We start from the raw sequence: 22,151 nt of genomic DNA on the forward strand, positions 1-22,151 counted from the left end.
GTGAACTGGTGTGAGCACCAGATCCACCGCTCGGACAATGTGTGTAAACCACCTAAAATTATTTTGAGTGTTACTACCTTACACACAAATTGAAATTCAAGTGATTAGCCAGTCTCTGTGATCCTAACATAGCTAGGTTGTTGCAGTGACTGCTTTGGTTTTGCTGGGGCACGGAAATTGATTAGTTTGTTTTAACCCAGTCCATTTCCATCCCGAAAGCGGATTCTCCCCCTGTCCCACTGGTCACCGGGAGGCCAAAGGCAGCCACGCACGGACAAAACAGAAAAAGGTCACCCCAGAAAACAGCGAGGGTGCCGCTTCCGCGCGGGCACCGCCAAGCGCAAACCCCAAGCCACGGGGAGGTGGCCACGCGGTCCCACCAACTAAAGCACCTAAACTAGCGTGAAATGCCCCCGGAACGCCTCTCCAACATCCAACCGGGAGGAAAAGCGGGGAAAAAAGGGCCAGGGAAGCAGCCCCGGCCCCTGCGCAGCGAGGGCCAAGGAAACAGAACGCGGCGCCGGCGGCAGCGACAGCTGCCTCAGGGAGCGCCCGACAGCCCTGAGGTAAAGGCGGCGGCGACCAGCACGGCGCTGCCCACACCACTCTCCTTAACGGCCACCACCTCCCCGCTGGGAAGCTCAGCAATGCAGGGAGGGAGAGAGAAGGAACACAAAATGGAAACTTACACGCCCTCTCCTACCGCGCATGCGTGGTTCCAGCGAAAAGGGGCGAGCCAGGACCAGCCCAGGGGCGGGTTCGCCACTTTAGTAATGGCCGCCGGGGCGGGCGGCGCGCGGGTGTGGGCGGCTGAGGGACGGTTTTCCCGCCCAGCTCCGCTGTCCAGGTGCGGGGTGGACGCGCCTCAGGTGCGCTCTAGGTTACAGCCCTCAGGAGACGAGTTGCAGCTGGTGAGTCGAGGAGCGCAGCTGGGGCTCTGCTGCGGGTGGTAAAAGCTGTGCCCGAGTTCAGCTGTGCCCGAAGCGAGTCGGGAGGGAAAAGTCTCACCAGTTGTGCGGAGGTGCCCCTTGGCTCAGCGTTACAAGTAGGGGAAGTAGCGTCATGGTGTGTGTCCCATGCTTATGCTGTGACCCAGGTATCTGTTTTTGCCCCACACTGGAGACAGTTGCAACACTTACCATCAATTTTCCTTTCTTCTTGTGTGGCTTTTAGTTTCTATGTAGTGAGACTTTAACCCCCCCCCCCTGCCTGAGTGCAGGCAGTGATCGTGTCCCTGTTGAATTCCTTGGCACAAATGTGGACATTGGTGCTCCTCAGTTCATACAAGTCATACAAGGCACTTTGCAGCAGCAATGCATCCAGCACTGTGATTAGCTTTTGCCATTATTTCTCCCTCCACCCCTTTCCAAAAGGAAAAATACATGGTTAGTAACTTGCTTTACTTCAGTTGGGCTGAGCTTTTTTTAGTGTAGACAAGGTCTGACAGTAGAAAGCCAAGTTTCTAGTGGGCCTTTTGTTTGTAGCAGAGTTCATTTTCAGACTGGTATCTAAGAAATCTCTCTTACACAGCTACTTTTATGTATATCCACTGTACAGGAATGAAGTTGCTGAATGTGACTGTTATTCCAGTGCTTCAGGCGATCAGGTACGCTGGGCTCAAGCCCAAACCTTGAACTTTTATTTTATATTCTAAAGGAAATGAGTATAACAAATGGAAGACAAGTTTGATGTATTTTCTGGAGCCAGAGGATTAATGCAAAGCTCTCTTATTGCCATATTAGTGAATACTGCCACAAATAATGACCAGTACTGCAAGTATCATAGCTTATCCTGTACACTCATATTGAAGATATTGTTGTCACAAATGCATGAATATGGTATCAAGTGTCATTATTACTTAATGCCAACAGAGAGCCAAGATTGCCGTTTGATGCCACTGCTGTGGATAATGCCTCAGTATCTGTACTTCCATACAGCGAAGTCCCCTGCCTAATCCCAAATATCACTCCGTGCTGAAGTGACAGCATTAATTCCCCCTGCTGTTAAACATTTTGCCAGCCCTTTGTGACAGTGCACAGTGACAGCTCCCTCGTGTCAGTTGTCTGCAAAGCTACCCCAGATATGTCCCTTTTACGGGGCATACACCTGTCTTCTAGGATTATGCAACTGATAATCCAGTACTGGCTGCTCTTCCTATATCCACTTGATCCTGAGAAACATACAAAGCCCTCATTTTGTTTACAAAAGCAAATACAAATACAGGGTGTACAATTCCCATATCTAGTACAAGTGAAGGATTTTGCTATCACAGCATCACTTTTGTATATTTCTTAATGATTATCTTGTGCAGTTGCGTTCTGGCTGGCAGACAGACCTTGCCCTCAAATTACCAGGTCATTGAAATGCTGATTTCTGTGTAGTAATTTTTGACTCTAGACAATCCTTCATACTTTCCTGAAGTCCTCGCATGAAGTCCTACTGTTTTTAATGACATTACAGTTGTGCATTGATTTTATCACCTTGCACTGATTTGGTAGTTTTCCTCAAGTTTTATTGATCTCACTGAACTGAGTTAATATATAATAGTACAGCAGGCAAATAGCAGCAGCTCTGTTTCCCCAAATTGACTTAATTTGTCATTAAGGAAAATGAAGACAGTGACGTCTGTCTCTTCAACAGCCTAATCTGCATCACCTTGCTGCCTTTAAGTTATTTGACTTTTCTGGTCATCCCATCCTGTAAGAACCTTACTTTTCCCTTCATGACATGCTTTACTGCCATTAATTGTTAAGGAGACTATATCACTAGTAGAAGAAAAGACCATCAGACTTCTATATAGACACTTGCACTGCCATTTGCAGATGGAACTCCATTCAAATCAAGGGGTACTGTGTGAGATGATGTGCTCATCACACCCGTATGAAAATATGATAATTTATCCTTTTATTGGTGTTGTCCCTTGTTACTTGCTATTGTAAAATACTGTTAGTAAATGTTCCCTCTTTTTGTGGAGGGGTATGACATGTATAATTCCTCAGAGGTGGGTGTTGGGACTGGCGCTGTTTAACATCTTTGTTGGAGACGCGGACAGCGGGGTTGAGTGCACCCTCATCAAGTTCCCTGATGACACCAAGCTGTGTGGTGCGGTCTACACGCTGGAGGGAAGGGATGTGCCATCCAGAGGGACCTGACAGGCTGGAGAGGTGGGCCCGTGTGAACCTCATGAGGTTCAACAAGGCCAAGGGCAAGGTCCTGCCCATGGGTCGGGTCAATCCCAAGCACAAACACAGGCTGGGCCATGACTGGATTGAGAGCAGCCCCAAGGAGAAGGACTTGGGGGTATTAGTGGATGGAAAACTGACCATGAGCCAGCAATGTGCGCTCGCAGCCCAGAAAGCCAACCGTGTCCTGGGCTGCATCCAGAGCAGTGTGGCCAGCAGGGCGAGGGAGGGGATTCTCCCCCTCTGCTCCACCCCCCCCTGCAGTGCTGTGTCCAGCTCTGGGGACACCAACATCAGAAGGACACAGACCTGCTCAAGCAGGGCCAGAGGAGGACACGAAGATGCTCGGGGGGCTGGAGCACCTCCCCTGTGAGGACAGGCTGAGAGAGTTGGGGGGGTTCAGCTGGAGAAGAGAAGGCTCTGGGGAGACCTTAGGGCGGCCTCCCAGGACTTAAAGGGGCTACAGGAAAGGTGGGGAGGGACTCTTGATCAGAGGTGTAGGGATAGGACAAGGGGTAATGGTTTTAAACTGAAAGAGGGTAGATTTAGATTAGACAGAAGGAAGAAATTCCTTACTGTGAGGGTGGTGAGACACTGGCACGGGTTGCCCAGAGAAGCTGTGGCTGCCCCCTCCCTGGAAGGGTTCAAGGCCAGGCTGGATGGGGCTTTGAGCAACCTGGTCTAGTGGAAGGTGTCCCTGCCCGTGGCAGGGGGTTGGGACTAGATGATCTTTAAGGTCCCTTCCAAAACCAAACTGTTCTACAGTCCTATGATTCCATTATTTTGAGGTCTGCAAACAAAGATAAAAAATTAAGACTGTTTTGTTGTCCCAGGCACATGCTTGTGATACTATGAAAACAAACACTGTACTGAAGTATATGCTGGAAATAATTGAGACTTCAGTAGAGCAGCACATCAGAAGATCTGCTTAAATATGTCAGAAAGTTTTAAAACCAACAAAGGAAAAAAAAACCTCTCAATGTTATTCCACAGTGTTGAAAACAAACTGCAAATCCTAATCTGTTTGAATAGATCTAGTCATAATTCTCCATTTCTAACACTGAAACCTCTGTCTGTAACCAGAGATTATGTGTTACATAAATACTTACAACTGTTAAAATATGTAAAAAGCACATGAAGAGGTGGGCTGTTGCTACAGCAGAAGCCTTTTCTCACCAGAAAATAGATTTAATATTCCGTTATTAACAGAGAAAAACAAATGCAATACCTAAGCAAAAGTGAAGCATGTTTCTAGATAATCTGCTTCTAACATTCAACTGAGCATGAAATCTCCTCTTGAAGAAAAGCCATGTAGAGTTCCCAGGAAAACATTCTTTTAGCTCACTACTGTTTATTTTTCGATGGGAGAGTTCACTTTGTTCCATTATACTGAGCTGCTTTATACTTATGCAAAACCAAAATTTTTTCTCCCTCTAATCCTTAGCAGCAGCATGAGCCCTTAACATCTCATCTTTGGCAATCTCACAGTTTCAGTAAGTCAAGTCCTTATAAAAGCTGTTTTACCTGCAAAATGATACATGAGATATCTGGCTCTGTGATGCATGGGAATTGTAGTTTATTTTTCAGTGAATTCTGTGGTTTCCACCATGAAACTATTTTTATCTTAAATTACAAGTCCTAGAGCTGTGATGTTACATAGCATGTATTTTCAAACAAACTTTCTTCTGCCTTTTGTCTTAATATTTGTGTGTATCCAAGAAATAGGAACACAGTAGTTCGGAAGAAGTAACAATGGTATTAGTATATCAAAATCTTGCAGTTTTGTCATCCTTCATGTAACAAGGTGATTCTTCTTATGGTCTGTTTCTGCTATGTTCTGAGATTTAAAGTGTGTGTCTATTGCTTCTTTCTCAGTGAAATTATTCACAATCCTCAAACATCTCTGAGAAGAGACCTTAGTGTGTAACCATCAGAAAAGCAGCAAAGCATCATGGGACTTTTGTAAGAAGTTTTCACTGTTTCCTTCTGTTAATGTTCAATCCTAAAGCTATCTTTTGTTGGTTTTATTTAGATGGAATCCCAAGAATATACTGTGCTGGATTACCACTATTTTAAGGAGGCTGGGTCTTCGGCATTAATACAGTTTCATGGCTACTTCTTTATTACTGTGATGCAGGTTTGCTCTCACTAAGTATTTTCTTCAAGCCACAATGTATTATCCACTGGTCAACTCAACAACTACTTCTTTAAGACCAATTGGCTGTTTCTTCTAAATCACTATTAGTCATTTCTCTTTTCCTCAAAACCGGGAACAGTATTCATGTTTTTGGCAGAGTAACAATGATACTGCATCTAACCAAAACAGCCCCTTCTGTGAAGCCAGTCATTAATTCCTCTCTGGTAGCTTGTCATCACCAGATGTCTGCTGAGTTTACACCCTGTGCATTTCCCGTGACTGCACCCACAAGGCATCCACAAACGATTCTGTATTTTCAAGAAGAGCACCACATCCTTTTATGAACTTTCCTCTTCACTACCTCAGCAGCTGCAGCTGCTGACCACAGAACTGCAGCCTCTCTTTACATTACGTGTTGTACCTCTCTCTTGACTGAAAGAATCTACAAACAGCGTAAGAGTGTAATGTTACTTTAAGGATAGAGTTTCATCACATAAGATTTTGGGAAGTGGTTTTTGCACAGAAAGTAATGAGAAGTATTCTGCATCCAACACAGAAAAACATTTCCAGGTTTATATCAGCAAGTAGAGTACAAAATGTTTTTGTTTCTCATAAGAAGCACTGGCAATGAAGTCTAACCCTGCCAATAATAAAGCATATCTGAAGGAGGACTCACAGTTATATCTAAGCATGAGGAGAAGCGTAGGCATATTTCCCTCCAGAAATCTGCACTCGCTGAACATGATCACCGGCAGTAGATGCAATTAGCTATGTCCAATTTACATTTTGAGCACCAGGGACAAGCTTTCACAGCATGCTTAATACAGCGAACACAACAAACTGGGTTTTGTGAACACAATGCAGTTTCTCAGTTCAATGGGAAACTTTACAAAATATATGTGCAAGGTATAATTACAGCATGCCACAAATAAAATTTCAAAAGGATAATTGAAACAACACTCATATCTTGAAAATGAACTGGTTAATTGATGTAGGTTCATAGACATGTGTCATAGCGTACAATACAATAAATTGAATATAAACACCAATTTTCAAATCAACACAGCTTGATAATTTGAATTCAAATGTTAGGAACAGCAAAAAAAATAAAAACACAAAGTAAGCCCTAAATTACAATCCCTCAGATAACTGGTAAAGATGAAGGAAAAATTCTGGGAACTGTTAACATTTTTCTAACTCATTAGGGGTCTGTCTTTCATCTGTTTTTTTTTTTTTTTTTTTTTCCTTGCTCTCTGTGGCCGTTGAGGCTAGTAGGAAACCAGCCAATTTAGTCAGAAAACTTTGCAGCATAGCAGGGAGTCTCGTTTGTCATCACATGCAATAGCAGCTGTCTCCATCAAGAATGAAGTTAATCAGTACAGACTAAATAAATTAGGTAATTCTTTAGATGGTTAACAATGTACTTTGAATGAGCAAAGACCAATCTTTGTCTCCTGATACTGGGAAACTTTTCTTTCAAATATGCCAGTTTTGTGGTTTGAAACTAAGGAACAATGAAATTCCTCAATGTATTTTTTACACAAATATTTTTGGTAACTGAAGATACTCAGTTTACACAAGAGACGTGAAGTGTTATAATTGTTGTAAGAGCTATATTGAGACAGGTTTTCTTCAGCTTTCTTCAACTTTGTCCATTCTATGTTCAATTATTTCAAATTCTTGCCTAAATTTCTTAGCCAGGTCAAATTTGAGAATTGCAAGAAACAACAAGTATAAAACCTTGGGAGCATGTTTCCTCACATAAAAAAATGGCACTATTCTATGCTGAGTTAATATACTGAACATGTAGCAGATAAATCTACAAAGATACTGAACTTCACACAAATTTGCACCTTCCCCAACTTCTGCACTAAGTAAAGCAGCTTTTATGCCATTCAGGAAGACAGAATTTTCTTCTTAAGAATTCATTTTGTACAGCCTTGAGAACGTTTAGGACCTTTCTAACCCCAGGTTTTGTCACTTTGCACAATGTCTCTAGCCCGAAAACACAGATTGATGATGTGATTGAAATCACCCCCATGGACATAAGTGAAGGAAGAAACTGCTTATATAAGCTTTATGCCTCTTCTCTTTACCTCCTCTATATGTTTATTATGGAACTTATATGTAAAGCAGGTAACCAAGCAGGAGAAAACTGACCTATTCTATAAAATATGAGAGGTAACTATTTAGAATGCTGCCCTACAGCCATAAAAGATTTGTTTAGTTTTCCACGGTTTATGTCATGTATTCCTTCGACAAAAGATCTGGACTGGATGAATTTGATACTGTAAAAATATGTGATATGCAAAAAGGAGAGCTGACATATCAATTTTGAGAAGAAAGCACATCTCAGAAGGCTAACTGGTTCATAATTCCAAGAATGATATTAAAGGGGGGGGGGGGGGAAGGCTAGTACTGATGCACTAGCTTAAGAGAAAGCCTATTGATTGTTTATGTTATGAATTGACCTTACTGATTTTATAACTCAGCCTATGTTGCAATCATAAGCTACAGGGAAGGGACAGACTGAGTGAGCTAAATCCCAGGTATGTGAGGTATATGTACTGTGGGCATGATGGTTTCTCAGAATGCTGCTTGCCTGAGTGGACAGAGGGCCCACTCCAAAGGTACCATGTGGTGAATACCCTTAGACTGTCAGAGGATGATACATAGAGTATCAGTGTAAAAGGCAGAAAAGGAAACAGGTTTGTACATAAAGACCTCAGTATTTACCTTACTCTTACAAGCACAGTTCATTACCTTTTTCTGAAAACAACAGTAAAGGTTTTCAGTTTGTTTCAGGTTTTATTTTAATTCTTTCTGCAGTGCTTGAAAAAGAAGATGGTATATGGTGCCTGTTCAACTAAGGAAGCAATAAAAACCTTAAGCAAGATCATTTTAATATAAAAAGAACTGGATCTTTATCACAAAAAAGAAAGCAAGGAAGCTTTCATGTATGACAGAAAACTCATTTAACCTTCAAAATCTGCTAGGCAATTTTGTGTGGAACCACGACAACTAAAACACATATTACAATAACTAAATATAGGAGCAAAGGTTGGACAGCACATATGTTATCTTCAAAAGTTGTTAAACAATGGATGGGAATATTAATGCAAAGAATATTCATATTGTGTTGCTATCAAGGGCATACGTCAAAGTGGAGTACTTTTTGCAAAATCAAGGGGAAATTACTTTTTCTTTGGCACATGGCATGATGTGGCACGTCAAAAGAAGTTAGAAAATGTTTTCGCAATGTGCCAAGTATATTAAAGTTTTGTGCTTTATTGGGAAGGAAGAAACAAAAGGCAGAAAAATTGCAGGATACTAACAGCATTTAAAGCAGCATAGGTAAGCGTTGTTACAATCTTTGTTCTTTCGCAAGCCAGCTCTAGTCGTCACACACAAGCTCTGTGTGAGGAGTATGGTTCATATGGATTCACAGAACTTAGATAAAATTTAAAATTTCTTATGTGAAGTGGTTTCATCTTGATAAGCCTCAAATTATCTTTTCCTCATGAAGATTCCATAAGATAAGTTGATTTAGAGCTCTGTTTTACATAGAAAAATGCTCTAAATTTCTCCTGTAAGCATCTCACTGGAAGTAACAAAACTGATCATAGGTTTGCTCAAATGTATTTAAAATTGGCTGATGGACTAATGTTCAAGAACTACTTAGAGCTGTGTGTTAATTTTCAGTGAGTAATTTTTATAAAATTTCTGCATGTCAGTGACACATCATTTAAGGACCTTCATTCTAAATCACATAAAACTGATTTAAATCATTAAATCAGTTATTGTTTTTAATGAGGTTCTGCTGGCCCAACTTAGAACTTGTCCTTAGAATCCATAAATTACCTGAAGGAAATTTACCTTGAGAACAGTATGATAAAGTATCAACAAACACGTAACTCATCCTTTGACAATTATTGGTGCTTGTGAAAAACATTCAGTGCTGAAAACAGCTGTGCCAGCAGCTACTTAATGCAGTTCCAATCTTACCTGACCAGATCACAGAAACCTGAGAATGCTGAAGAGTATCCACATCTCTGATAGCTTAAATGTTTCCTGTTTTCCTCTTTATGCTCCAATTTTTCTAAGTAAGGCATATTCCAGTATTTTTAGATTTCTTTTTCTTTTGGTTTCTCCGGTGATTTCTTTTTGCAAGGGGGTGAGGGGGTTTGAAAGTGGTTGTAGGTTTTGTAAACTGGATATGCACATACCTCTGTGAGCACCTATGCAGTCAGCAAAGGAAAGATGCTAGAAAAAATAGTAACAAGTTTTAAACAGTACTAAAATACTGTCTTATAGTCATTTTTATTACAGCATGTTCTGACCTTTAAAGTCTTAAGGAACTGATATTATTATGGTAATTTTTGGTAAATGGGAATCATCAAACTACTGTTTCTCAAGATTGTTCTGAGAGGTTGCAAGGACAGTTGCATCTATGGGGCTGCTGGTGGGACGAAGGAGTCCACCAGGTGAGCAGCACAGTGTGTCCCGGGGCACACATCATGCTCTCTCTGCCAGATAAGGCAGTGCCAGACGGGGAGGAGCACTCCTCCCTTCCCATCAGCCAAGCTGTCCCTAAGATCTGTGTCACAGCATCACTGCTGGGAGGGAAGAGTGAGCCTCCACGGTAGTAGTACCACAGTACAGATACACAGTACAATTTCAAACTTAGTATAGGCTGAATTCTACAAGAGGAAGCATTACCCCTGGCGTCAGAATTATGATTTGGACATTAAGAAACTTGGGTTTGGTGCCATTTCTTACCCAGTATAAATCACAGATATGACTCACCTGGTAAACTCTTTATTTGACACCTATAACCAAACAGTCAGTTGTCTCAAGTCCTGTTCATAATGCCTAAAAATTATTACTTTAAGCATTAATTAACTGGATAATTGAACTATAGCTCAACAGTCATTTGTTGACTGGTTGCTTTGATATCAATATACTTCTGATTTGTTTGCTGAGATTTCAATTAGTTTTAATGATATTAATAATACTTCAGTATTGATAATAGTTTTGGTAATACGTCTTCTTGTTTATACTTGGGAGTTCTAATAAAGCATGTAATACATTGTCTTACAGTTCTTTCAATAAGAAACCCATGAGGTTTTAAATAGGTGTTCCCTGATTAACATAAGACCATGACCAGTTTTCTCTGTTAGCATATGGTTCTTACATCTGGCATTAATCTGGGAATGTAGTCTGCACGCAGGAAGGCAGTAGTGGAAGAAGCGTGGCCCTGTGCAAAGACTGACAAAAATTGACAGCACTCAATGTCGCAGTCTCAGCACAGTCTTGTCACGTTATTCCCACCTACACCACTCCTTTGGGGAAAGGATTTCAAACTGGGATATAGGCAAAAGTGCCTCTACTGCTGGTTGGAGAGAGGGAGGTATGTGGTTTTATTGATGATTTAGAGTAATTAACCATAGGCTGCCTCTCTGCTTTTACCTTCATCGGTAATCTGTGGCTGTGCTGTCTGTGTGCCCCCTAGTAATTGTCCAGAAGTGAGCCAAACCAGCTGAGACTAACCTCATAAAAATACAAGCTGCATAAATTAATCAAAAGTTATATTGCTAAATTCAAGAGGAAGGCCAAGATATTTGAGGTTTAGATTCAGTCCTTTATAAGCCTCCCGACTGATCCATTATGAAGTCACTCGTCTTCTAGAACATAATGAATCAGTAGAAAAATTCACAGGTCTTTAAATTGTTGTTTTGCTTTCATACTTCTTGTGCAAAAAGATTAGAGTACAAAGCAAAACTGCATAGCTATCACAAGAAACTTCTAAGCAAAGCAAAATTAACATGAGAAGCAAGTAGAGAATTACAGAGAAAAATGGTGCTACTCAAGAAACAGATAGTACTATTAAGATCGCTTAGTTGGCAAGACAGCAAGCCTAGACTGATTGCCAACAGAATGGCAACAAAAACGTTCAGATAAATTCCAGTCTCGCAAACATTAGGCCTCATGAGAACATTTAAATGCAATGTACTGTGCTTGCCTAAATAAGTGGTGGAAAAAAATGTTACTTTTATTTTGGTGGAGAAGAGTATTATATTTTGTAGAGGAGAATGGCTAAAAGCTATAGGCAGAATTTTAACCTAGATTGGCATTCCACTCAGGCAGTGAGTAGGCAAAAATGCTTGTCCTAGCCAATATATTTTATGATTCCTGTGAGGTAGGGAAGGATTCTGTAGTCCTCACTCATTCCTCACTCACTCTCTAAAATGCATAGGTAGCTACTCTCTGCTTGAAAGAGAAGCAGCATGCAGTTTGATCTGGTAACACCATAACATAATACACCAGGTAGCATGGGAATAGGATGTAGATAATAGGATATGTAGAAAGTCAGTAAAAGACTATTCCGTCTTGAAGCTACAGTGTTCAAATAAGCGCAGCTCTATCCTTGGGCACTGAGGAGAAATCATAACCAACTTATTGTGCTGAAAAAGAAAGTGCCTGTGTTTTTTCCTAGTACCTACTTTCTCACTTCTACCCTTTAGTATGATCTATCTCCGTGGGGAGCAGAATCTAGCCCTGGCTGCTCTAAAATTTTTATGTGATGATTAATAAATGGCTCTTGGTTTCAGTCACTTTTCTGTAAGATGTCATTTGAATTTTAATATATTTAGCATAAAATATAAGGCCTATCCCTGTGCAGGTGTTTTCCCTATTACAAAAGCTGCAGACATTCCATTTGAATGCTATGAAGGATTATACCTGAAGAATACTAAGATACATAAATATCTATTTTAAAATTATGCTGTTTTAGAATGAAGTAGGAATTGTCACTGCTGATTTTTATGACAGGATTCTTTACTTAAATTTCTTATATAGCTACTATCTGTGTACTACCTCCCCATGTGTAAGTGCACAAAAGCAAGATTAGAATGATAGGTTAGAAAATACTAGCTATTCTGAATTTTTTTGCTTTTACTGTGTGAATCCCTGTGCTTTTACTGTGTCAATCCCAGGCAGGCGTTGAGATGGTTGTTTTATATATAATATTAAATGGTTGGAACCAATCAGAATTGGTTTTATTTGGGTTTAGTGTGGCCTTTGACTGAGTGTCATACCCAAGGAATAATGGCATTCACTAGGGCCCAGATTTAAATCAATTGAAAAATTGCTCTACAGAAAACAAAAACCCTAGTTATCAGCAAGTTATGCTATGGAGGTTTATACCTGAAGAATACTAAGATGATACATAAATATCTATTTTAAAATTATGCTGGTTTAAATAAAAAGAAAAGTTTTAAATAAACAAATACCAGTTATGTTTCATCAGTGTTTCCTTTCCAAGTAGTATGCTTATCACAGACATGTTTACCAAAATAGCAGCATAAGCCTGTAAAGTGCTGTTTATTGTGTGCCACTATGCTCAGAGCAGCTATCATTGCCAGATTAATTGGGGTGAATATTCAAAGGTTGTAGAAAATATGAAATATGTAGAAAAATATCTCCAAAAATCATAATTGAGCCCTGTACACTGACTTCAAATTAAGCAGTGCAGAACAAACTTCATGAAGTCAAACAGAATCTGATGAACAATTTTAAGATTTAGAGTAAATTCAAATATTAATATTTGTACCCCATCTTCAGAAAAACAAGCTAGTGATATTAGAGTCTGCATGGTTTTCAGGTTAAATTCAGGTTTAGGTTTTTTAGATTTATTTTGTACTTAGAATATGTAGAAGCCTTTTAAAGTCTGTATCGCAACTCACTTTAGAAAATCACCTTTCTCTGAAATATCCAATATGGTCACCCATGACTTAGAAAAGCCTGAAGAATTTAATGCAGAAAGGAGATTTTCATAATCTTGCACAATAGGCAGCATGTTGCATGCAGTTTCTCTTGTAATGAGCTGAACATAACAGCTCAAATGCAATCAGGGTTTTAACTTTGAAGTCAATGTTCTGTTTCTGTAATCAAAAATGAATAGTATTAAATAGCAAGGAGCTGTTATCATGGTGAAATATTCCACTTAGAGACAAACATACAACAAGTGTGTGTGGTGCATTTTTGCTGCACAACATAAATTGTATCATCTGTTTTGTATTTAATATTGAGTAAGATACAATATGGGTCTGCAAGAGATGATTTGTAAGAATTCACCAGGTTCTCCCCTCTTTGCATAACAATGAGCCATCCCACTTTCCAGAGATGTGGAGGGACATGCAGTGAAGAAACAGTGGTCCAGAACTAGAGCACAGTGTTTGGTCAGAGGTTTTAAACATTATACTCTAACAGAGAACCTGTGATGGGGACAGAGTAGCACCCAGTCATTTCAGGCATCATTCTGTTTCCACTCCCTCCTCTTACAGGAGCAGAGAACCTCTGGCAGCATATGGGCTTGAAATTCAACTCCCTCTGCATGGCACAGAGTACTGTTTACTCAGTGGAGTTGCACTAGTGTAAAGCCAGTGAGAGCAAGCTGCGAAAGCAAGCCTTGATGATACAATAGCAGGTGTAGTAGAAGGCCTTTAGCTGACACATTCACATGCTCGATGATGTTTGGTGACCGTGCCATAGAAATGTCTGGTAGAGAGAAGCAGATTCAGAGCCCTCCTTGTATTTACTTGAGTATCACACCTCGTGGCTCACAGTAACGCATCACCTCACTAGAGACAGTGGTGGAGTTAGAGCTACACAACACTGGAGAAGTAGTGGTGATTCAGTTCATTTTTCATAGTGTTTATTTATTCATGGTGGTGGCCATATTTGTTGATTTACTTAAATATCGCTGGCATTTTGCAACAAACCTTTAGCAAATCTTTAGGAATCTTCATTTTATATTTAGTTGGGCCCCAATAATCTGTTTGTTTATTACTTTAATTATTCTTGGTAGAAAAGGGCATTTATGTACTTAAGAAAGAAGACAAGCAAGTTGGAAAGTGTCCTGCTGGCATACCAACATTTGGGAAAGGATACAGACACTACATCCTTAGACATTTATATTTATTTCCATGCTACAAACTGCCTAAGATATTTTATTCTATGCAAACGCTGGCAAGAGATCAATATAAACAAAATGATCCCGGATGAGCAGCTCCAGCTCATTGTTATGGCCATTTCTCATGCAACTGCCTGTTTTAGCTATTGAACAATTGCGGGTATTCCTGACTTGAAAGTATCACTTACTTTTCTGTGAAAAATCTCACAAGCGAGGAGTAAGTGACAGTGGAAAATTGTGTACTATGATGATATAAACTATATAAAAAAAATCATGGTTTTAAGGATGAATCTTTTATTCATAACCATAATTTTCATGCTATTGCATCTCTATTTATCAACCTTCATAGCATGTCAGTTTTCACATTCATTCTTTTGGCACTACAGCTTCTAGCAGCTTAGCCAATGAGACAGATACTCAAGATCTCTATCCAAACATGCATTTTCTAGAACATAAGGGAAAACCAGATGGAAACGGAATTACAAAAGTACAGTAATCTCAATCCATATTAATAACCTGTAAAAGTAGACCGAGTCTTTGAAATGTAGTCTACATATAGTCCTTTTATGTAGTGTCTGAAGGTCTTGTTTTATTTATCATTATTGATTTTGAATGAACTGGTTAAGAAGACAGCTTTTACAATAAAAAGCTACAGCTGAACCCATGATACTTACGACAAACTTTGGCTTCAGTGCAGTTAATATACTGTCTGTTTTTTCCATGTTAATATTAATTTTTAAGAAATTCAAAATTTCACTATCTATTTGAGTTGGCAGTAAGAAACAGCACAAAGAACCTGAAAGAGTAAGTGCTTTTTTGTCATATCTATAGAGAGACTTCTAATTACACAACATAAGGAAACAACTTCCTTAAAAACTCAGCATGCAGTTCAAAGAACTACTCCCAACCAATAAATTGAAGTCAGACAAGAAACAGATGCTATATTCTTGGATCAGCTGTAACTGAAAAGTCTGCAGACAGATAATGTGACACAGTCCCACCTTAGCTTTCGGCCACACTTGCAAATAAATATCAGCATCAATTACATGACCTTCTCCAGAATGCCATACAATTAGCAAATCTCTCTGGACCCTACAATTGGATGACACTCCAGCTATCTACATGATGCAAGTTTTGTTTCTCTGGAGTAATTGTTTTTAAAAAAAAAAAACTTATATACATACACACCTATACTGTAATAGTAGTCATAACATTTTTGAGCAGGCGCACGTGAAGGATTGACTCAGGTTGTTCATGAACTCTAAAATAAGAACATCTGAATTTTACGTAAATTTGTTCTCTGTGTGAAAACATTTCTTACCTGCAGTATATTGCCCCAGTTCAGCAAACTCTTAGGCAGAGGAATAATGTTACTGTGTTGCAACTTCTGCTAAGTCCAGGGGTCTAGTTCTAGGCTTAAAGTTAAATCTATGTATAAGTACAGAATCAGAATAAAATCCTAACCCAGCTGAAGCCAATGGCAAAATTCCCATAGGCTATAATGATGCCAGCATTTAATCACAGAGTGTTCATATTCAAACATCTGCATCTAACAACCCTCTTTAATTTACTATTTCAAATTCCATTATTTTAAATTAGCAAAAGTGAACAGACATCATTCTTATACAGCTGTATATATGAAAAATATATAAAGTACTTGCTTTAATATTTTTATGAGGTGGTCACGTTTTAATATCTGAGTTCTACATGGAAAGGTCCCTTAGTCATAAATATGGCAACACAATCCATTTACAAAATGACGGGAGGAAAAGAACACATAATAGATGAGAGCTAAAAATACAAGCAGCTACATCTGTAATACAGAACAATAGAAATAATAATGAAGAAAGAGGGTAAAATAGAATTTAAGTTAAGGGTGTAACCTGGGAGAAGAGATGAAGAAAATAAATACACTGTGGATAAAAGAAAACAAATATCATTCTAAATCAAAAGAAAGGTCAACTGATACTGGTCAGAGAGAAAAAATTGCTCAACATCTACATTTTTCCCCAGTATTTAATGTAAGAGGGAGCCATGGAGCTCAGTGAGATAAATATTAATGAGGCTTTGGGAATATCTAGCAGCAGAATTAATAAAAAGCAGGTAAAAGAATATTTAGATAATTTAAATATTTATTATTCAGAAGATCCAAATCATATTCAGCCAAAGGATCTTAAGGAATTGGCTGAGAAGGATCTGACAGACATCTTTGAGACCTCATGGAAAAAAGGTTAGGTACCAAAGGATTGAAGAGGGATGAATCTTAGGAAGCAGAAAAGGGTAAAAAATGGAGAATTTCAAGCAAGTTTCCGTTATTCCCTACCATGCAAAATACTATAGTAAGTATGTAACTAGTAGTGTATCATTTAATGCACAGCAACATCAGAATACTCTTTTAAGGCTGTGAATTCTGTGTATCCATCTCTCTCTTTTTGGTTAATGTCATTCAGTCTTAATCATTGCTGGATAAAAGTAAAAGCTAATGAATTTCAAGAAACTCAACCCAGATTATTTGGAAATAGATTATTTACACAATAAACCAGATTATTTAGCTACAAATTCATAGAAACTGAAAAGTTAACGAACAAAGATTATAAAAGGAAACAATCAAGAGGACTACAAATAAAATGACTTAGAATTACACATTTGTTTTAAAAGTACAGAAGTTCTTGAATGCACAGGTTCAGTCCCAGCATAAGTGGGACTCATGGAAAGCAGTACAAGATATGACATAAGTCTGAGTGAGTAGCTGTCTGTTCGAATTGCATAATCCTGTGCCAAGATCCCACTTTTCACTCAGGGGTTAGTTAGTAAGATTACTATTCAAAGTATATTATTGCATAGGATAACATTCTAGCATGCAAAGGTGATTCCTGTCTTGTGGGCTTGCTATCTCCTGTTCATCCCATTCACAAACTGTTCACATCCTGTATTAGAAACCATGAGGGGTTTGACCCTTATTCCTGTTGGAAGTTGTTCCAGTATGTCACTCCTGCAATGATCAGAATCATCCTTCTAATTTCCAACTAAATAGTATGGAATGCCAATGTGAAACTGTCCATTATTGGCAATACTTTTAATTTAAATAGCTATCCTGCAGTATTTGCAGACATTAATGAGAACCTTTCTCAGCCTTTGTTTTGCTGGCTAAACAAGTAAAATTCTTTACATTTTCTCTAATCACATTAGTAATCCTGTTCTTTCGGCCTGTGATTCCCCACCATATTCAAGATCAGGTCATAAATCACTGCCTAAATGCCATACCGTTTCCCATACCTTCCTGATACATCCTAAGATCATGTTTTCCTTTCTCACTACTATTTTGCATCGGTCCTTACAGTTATCTTGCAGCTGATTAAGACTCCTAGATCTCCTTCTGTGGACCTCCACCAGCTAAAAGCAAAAACGCTCCTTTTTGTCTTCAACCCGTGACTTCGCAGTGTGCAATATTAAATGCTATTCTATTTGTATTTTTGAGATCATCAGATCATCTAAGTTGTCCCACATGATATTCTGGTCCTCTTCTGTATTGATTATATCTCCCAATTTTCTGTTTTCAGGAAATTTCATTACCACATTTTTCCTTTCTGTGTCATGCTCATTAACGAAAATATTAGATCAGTCTTTGAAGAAATCCATTAGCATGCTCTTTTCGTTGCAATGCTTTCCCTTTAAATTATCTCTTCTTTAGATATTTCCTTGCCTACTTTAGATTTCTTGTACTATTCCCCAACTTCTCTTGCTTAACTAGTAATTTCCCAAATGGTATTATATCAAAAACCTTTATGAAGTCCAGATAAATGAGACCTACTTCATTTCCTTTGTCAAAAATCAGTTACTTTATCTGAGAAAAAATATCAGATGTTACTAAAGTTACATTTTGCTGGTGGATATATTTTAGTTTTTCTTCTGCATTTTGATGAAACTTACAGTACTGTGTTCTCAATTTTAAAAACAACTACATGCTGCACTTATCCACTATCTGCATGTTGTTAAAATTTTCATGAGGGTTTTTAGTATGCAGAGGCAGTACTCATGCTCATCAGCTACATTAACACAATGGCTCTTTTGGAGCCATTACAGTTGATCGTGCCAATGATCCATGGATTATATACTTTTATAAGGTCTGATGCACTTGCAAACAAAAGGCTTTTTTCCTTTGCATTTCTGTTTCTCAAGAGACATTCTTTCTCCCCCCACCCAAATCATCCTTTAATATTAATGCAAAGCAACCAAAGAAAGGAAACCAAGCCACAAAAATTCTAGATATGATGATGTGATGAATACACTTAATCCTGGAACAGAAAAGTAATTTCTGTCTCTTATGTAGGCTCTTTGGGGCTGCTTTTCTCTTCCGCACTTCCGTAGTACAGAAAGGCCCTGACCCACTCTTGGGATCATAAGCACACATGCAAATTAATCCCATTTTTAACCATGCCTCCAAGACAAAAACTGTTCCCTGAGAAGAGCACAGCTGTAAGTATTTTTGTATCCTTCATATCACATGTTGCCACTTATCCCTGATTCTCACCATTCCCAAACAGAACTGTGTTCTGAATCAGGTCCATGTTACCATCCTCCTGTGTTCCTGACCCATCCTGGTAGCCATGACTTCTGGAACAGAGAAACCCATGGAAACTTAGATGATGTCAAACAGTGCAAATTATTTAAGGTGTTTGAGAATTTGTTTTTCCTGCCTAATGGTAGTTTTCAGGTCATGCTTTAGAGTCAGGATAAATCGAGAAGGGAATACAAGAGGAATGGTGACAGATTTCCATGCTTGTCCTTTCTGCTGACAAGACATCTGTGAGGATCTCGGGGAGAAGGCCATGCTAGAATCAACCAAAAGTAATCCCTGTGCTGAGTGGAAAGATTCAGTTAGTGTTAGCTACACTGCTGTGTTGATTCACTTGCTTGTCTCTAAGCCGAAGCCTCCCAGTTGTCCCCACTATATGCATACTAGTTTCTTGCCTAGCCCCATTCTGGATAAAACTAATTCATTTGCCGTCCAGTGAGACCCTAATATAGATTAAAAGGGCGGTGTTACACTGTGTAGACACAATGCAGTGGGAGACAAGTTTACTCCTTCCACGTGATACAGAGCTCCAGTGGTAAGTCAGCCAAATTCACACTCTCCCTTTAACCCAGATTCAGTGCGGATGCAGCCAGTCTGCCCGAGAGGCCCTTAACTCTGCTCACTATGTGCACAAGCCAGTTACTTGGCTCAGGTACCTTCACACATAGTAAAGACAGTATTAATGTAACCAAGGACACTGGCCAGCAACAGGGGGACAGTGAAGTTTAACAAAACAAAGCACCTCGAGGAATTCAGCTGGGGATTCATCATACACAAAAAAGCCAAACCAAACGCCAGCTCTGTGAAAATATAGGTACTGAATCTGCAGTGATACATCTGAAGATGATTAGTTAGAACGTCATAGAAGATTCCCACAAAAAAGCTCTGCTGTAAGTTGCTTAAAAGAGAAAATGTGATTGAACAAAAGAGCTTTAACATCCTTGCAACTCACAGTTCATAGACTCCTCACCAAAGAGTGAAGGCTTTGTTTGGAACATGCCTGTGCCGAAGACCTCCTGTGTGACCACAGGAGTGTATCTTACTTTCCCTGTACCTTTGTTACTTATCTATAAAATGGGTAATATATTCTTCCTTTCTCCAGCCTTTATCTTGTCTGTTTAGATGTTAGTTTCTTTAAAGAAAAAATTGCCTCTCACAGCAAGGGAGAAAGAGTGCAGGCTCAGTAATAATAACACTGAGACCTAGACATTGTCTGACAAAGGAAGATGATTTCCTCTTTGTCTCCTTGCTCATCAACCAGGGGTATCAGGATGTGCAATTCTTATGAGTCAGTGGGCATATAATGGAAGGCTACATAGCTGGGTAACCACAGGGGCATTCAGTGGCTTTTACCAAGGGATATAAACTGTATTTGAATTAGGAGCAACTGACATTCAGGGTCTCCAACAATACAGGTAATTTGGGCTTGTGTAAGGAAGTAGGAAGTACTTATTAAATAGGAAAGTTGTCAGAGTACTGACCAGAAAAAGAATATATAAGGGCTATTGTCAATAAGTACTTGAAGTCATCATCCCAGTGAATTGTAGAAAAACCCACACTTGCTGAAATGCATCAATAGAAAGAGGAAAATGCAGAGAGAGGGAATACTAATGAAAAGACGTAGTGTATAAAATCTAGTTCCATCTGCAGTATTGCAGTCAGCTTTGATTACCTTATCATGTATGGGATGCTATCAGTCCTGGAAGGGTGCAGTGCGGGACGTCGGGGTGGTTCCGGCTTATAAGAGTCTTTCCTAGAAAGCAATTATGAGGAGTTTGGCTTGTTTTCTCTGGGAGATTTCAAGGATGCTCTAATAGCATAGAATTCAAGGTGACACAAAAGTATTAAAGTTACTTTTGTACTCAGCTAGAGACAACCAGACACCTCTGAGAAGCACATAGCTAAAGATCACAGTCTAAAAGAAGGACTGAGGGGAAAAAAACTTACTGGAGAGCAACTTACTCATTTCCACAGATCTCCCTCTCTTTTGGTGATCCAGATTATTGTTTGGTCTCCCTTGTGCCGTGTAACTCCATTTGCCACTCTACTGATGAAGGGAGCTCTTAAGGAGCATTCAAGTCACTCAAAGTAATTCCCATTATAGGAACAGCACACTGTTAGGATATAAATTCTGTAGTTTTATATCATATTTTTCATTGTGATTCCTATATAGGAGCAAGGCCAGTGGATAGAAATGTCACAGAGGCATATAAAAAGTTATCTAGGAACAAATAAGAGTTCTTTTCCTCTGCTAAGCAAGTAAATTCTTCCTGTGCCTAAATAAACAGGTTATAATAGGCCAGTCTTCTAGTTTGAATGTTAAAAGGTCACCGTTGGCCTCTTTTTGTCTCTTTACAACATCCCTCAGCCCAATAGATATTTTTGTGGAATAGTTTCCCATGATAACAAATTTTTCGTTTAATATTCCAATCCTTCTTGGCCAGATACATGTCCTCTCAAATATGTAACCATTACAATTTCATGAGTTTAGTGATTGTCATTAAGTTGGTAAGAGTAAGAAAATATGTATTGCATCCTTATAGACTTCTAGAGACTGTGGAAATGAACATATGCTCTTTGATTGATTTGTCTAGCAGTCCAAAAAAAACTCTGATCATTGTAGCAGAATCAAATTCAGCACTTAGAGAGTTACTTCACCATTATTGTACTGGCAAACCAACAGAATTAGTAACTCAAACCTCTTGGAAGGAGGAATACATTTCAGTGTTCTTTTTTTAAATGACTGTGAAGAACTATGGATACTTATGTTATATGGAATGAAAAAAGGAAGAATACTGGAGGACTAGATTTGCTGATCGATACCTTAGAATCCCAGTTGCACAAATTATTTCACTTGCACAGCTATAAAAGAAAGTATTGTTTTGTATAGTTGGTTGTAGCAGACTCCAGACCTTCATTGTTCATTAAAATGATTGTATTTTTTTAGTCATTGTTCTAATCATAATATTAAATATTAAAAAGTTAAATAATTTATAATTCCCATTCTATAGAACTGAAATGAAGGTGCCCCTCTTTTGTCAACTGATACAATTGAAATTATTGAAGTTACTCGTAGATGAGAGTATGAAAAGCACAGAATTACACCTTTTTACAGCCCTAGTTATTCACCTAATAACAATTCAGTAAGAGCAAGATCTTCTAAAGTGCTTATACTGGACTTAGATACCTAACAGTGACTTTAGACAGTCACACCATATTTAATCCTCAGATTCACTCTTCAGTTGCCACCTGAAGTCTATAAATGTAAAACTTGTCCACCGG

The 22,151-nt window shown here is 39.0% G+C and overlaps 1 protein-coding gene across 3 annotated transcripts in view; it reads right to left on the minus strand.

Annotated features, from left to right (window-relative positions):
* The window catches only part of FHIT (fragile histidine triad diadenosine triphosphatase), a 622,267-nt gene extending 621,535 nt beyond the window's left edge, over window positions 1-732 (minus strand). For all 3 annotated transcript variants that reach the window (XM_074878818.1, XM_074878821.1, XM_074878819.1), the window contains exon 1: window positions 690-732. The gene's annotated coding sequence lies outside the window, so the exon portion shown is untranslated. The remainder of the gene's footprint in view (window positions 1-689) is intronic.
* Window positions 733-22,151: the final 21,419 nt, after the last annotated feature.

This window comes from Strix uralensis, chromosome 10 (assembly GCF_047716275.1).
Source record: "Strix uralensis isolate ZFMK-TIS-50842 chromosome 10, bStrUra1, whole genome shotgun sequence".
NCBI lineage: Eukaryota > Metazoa > Chordata > Aves > Strigiformes > Strigidae > Strix > Strix uralensis.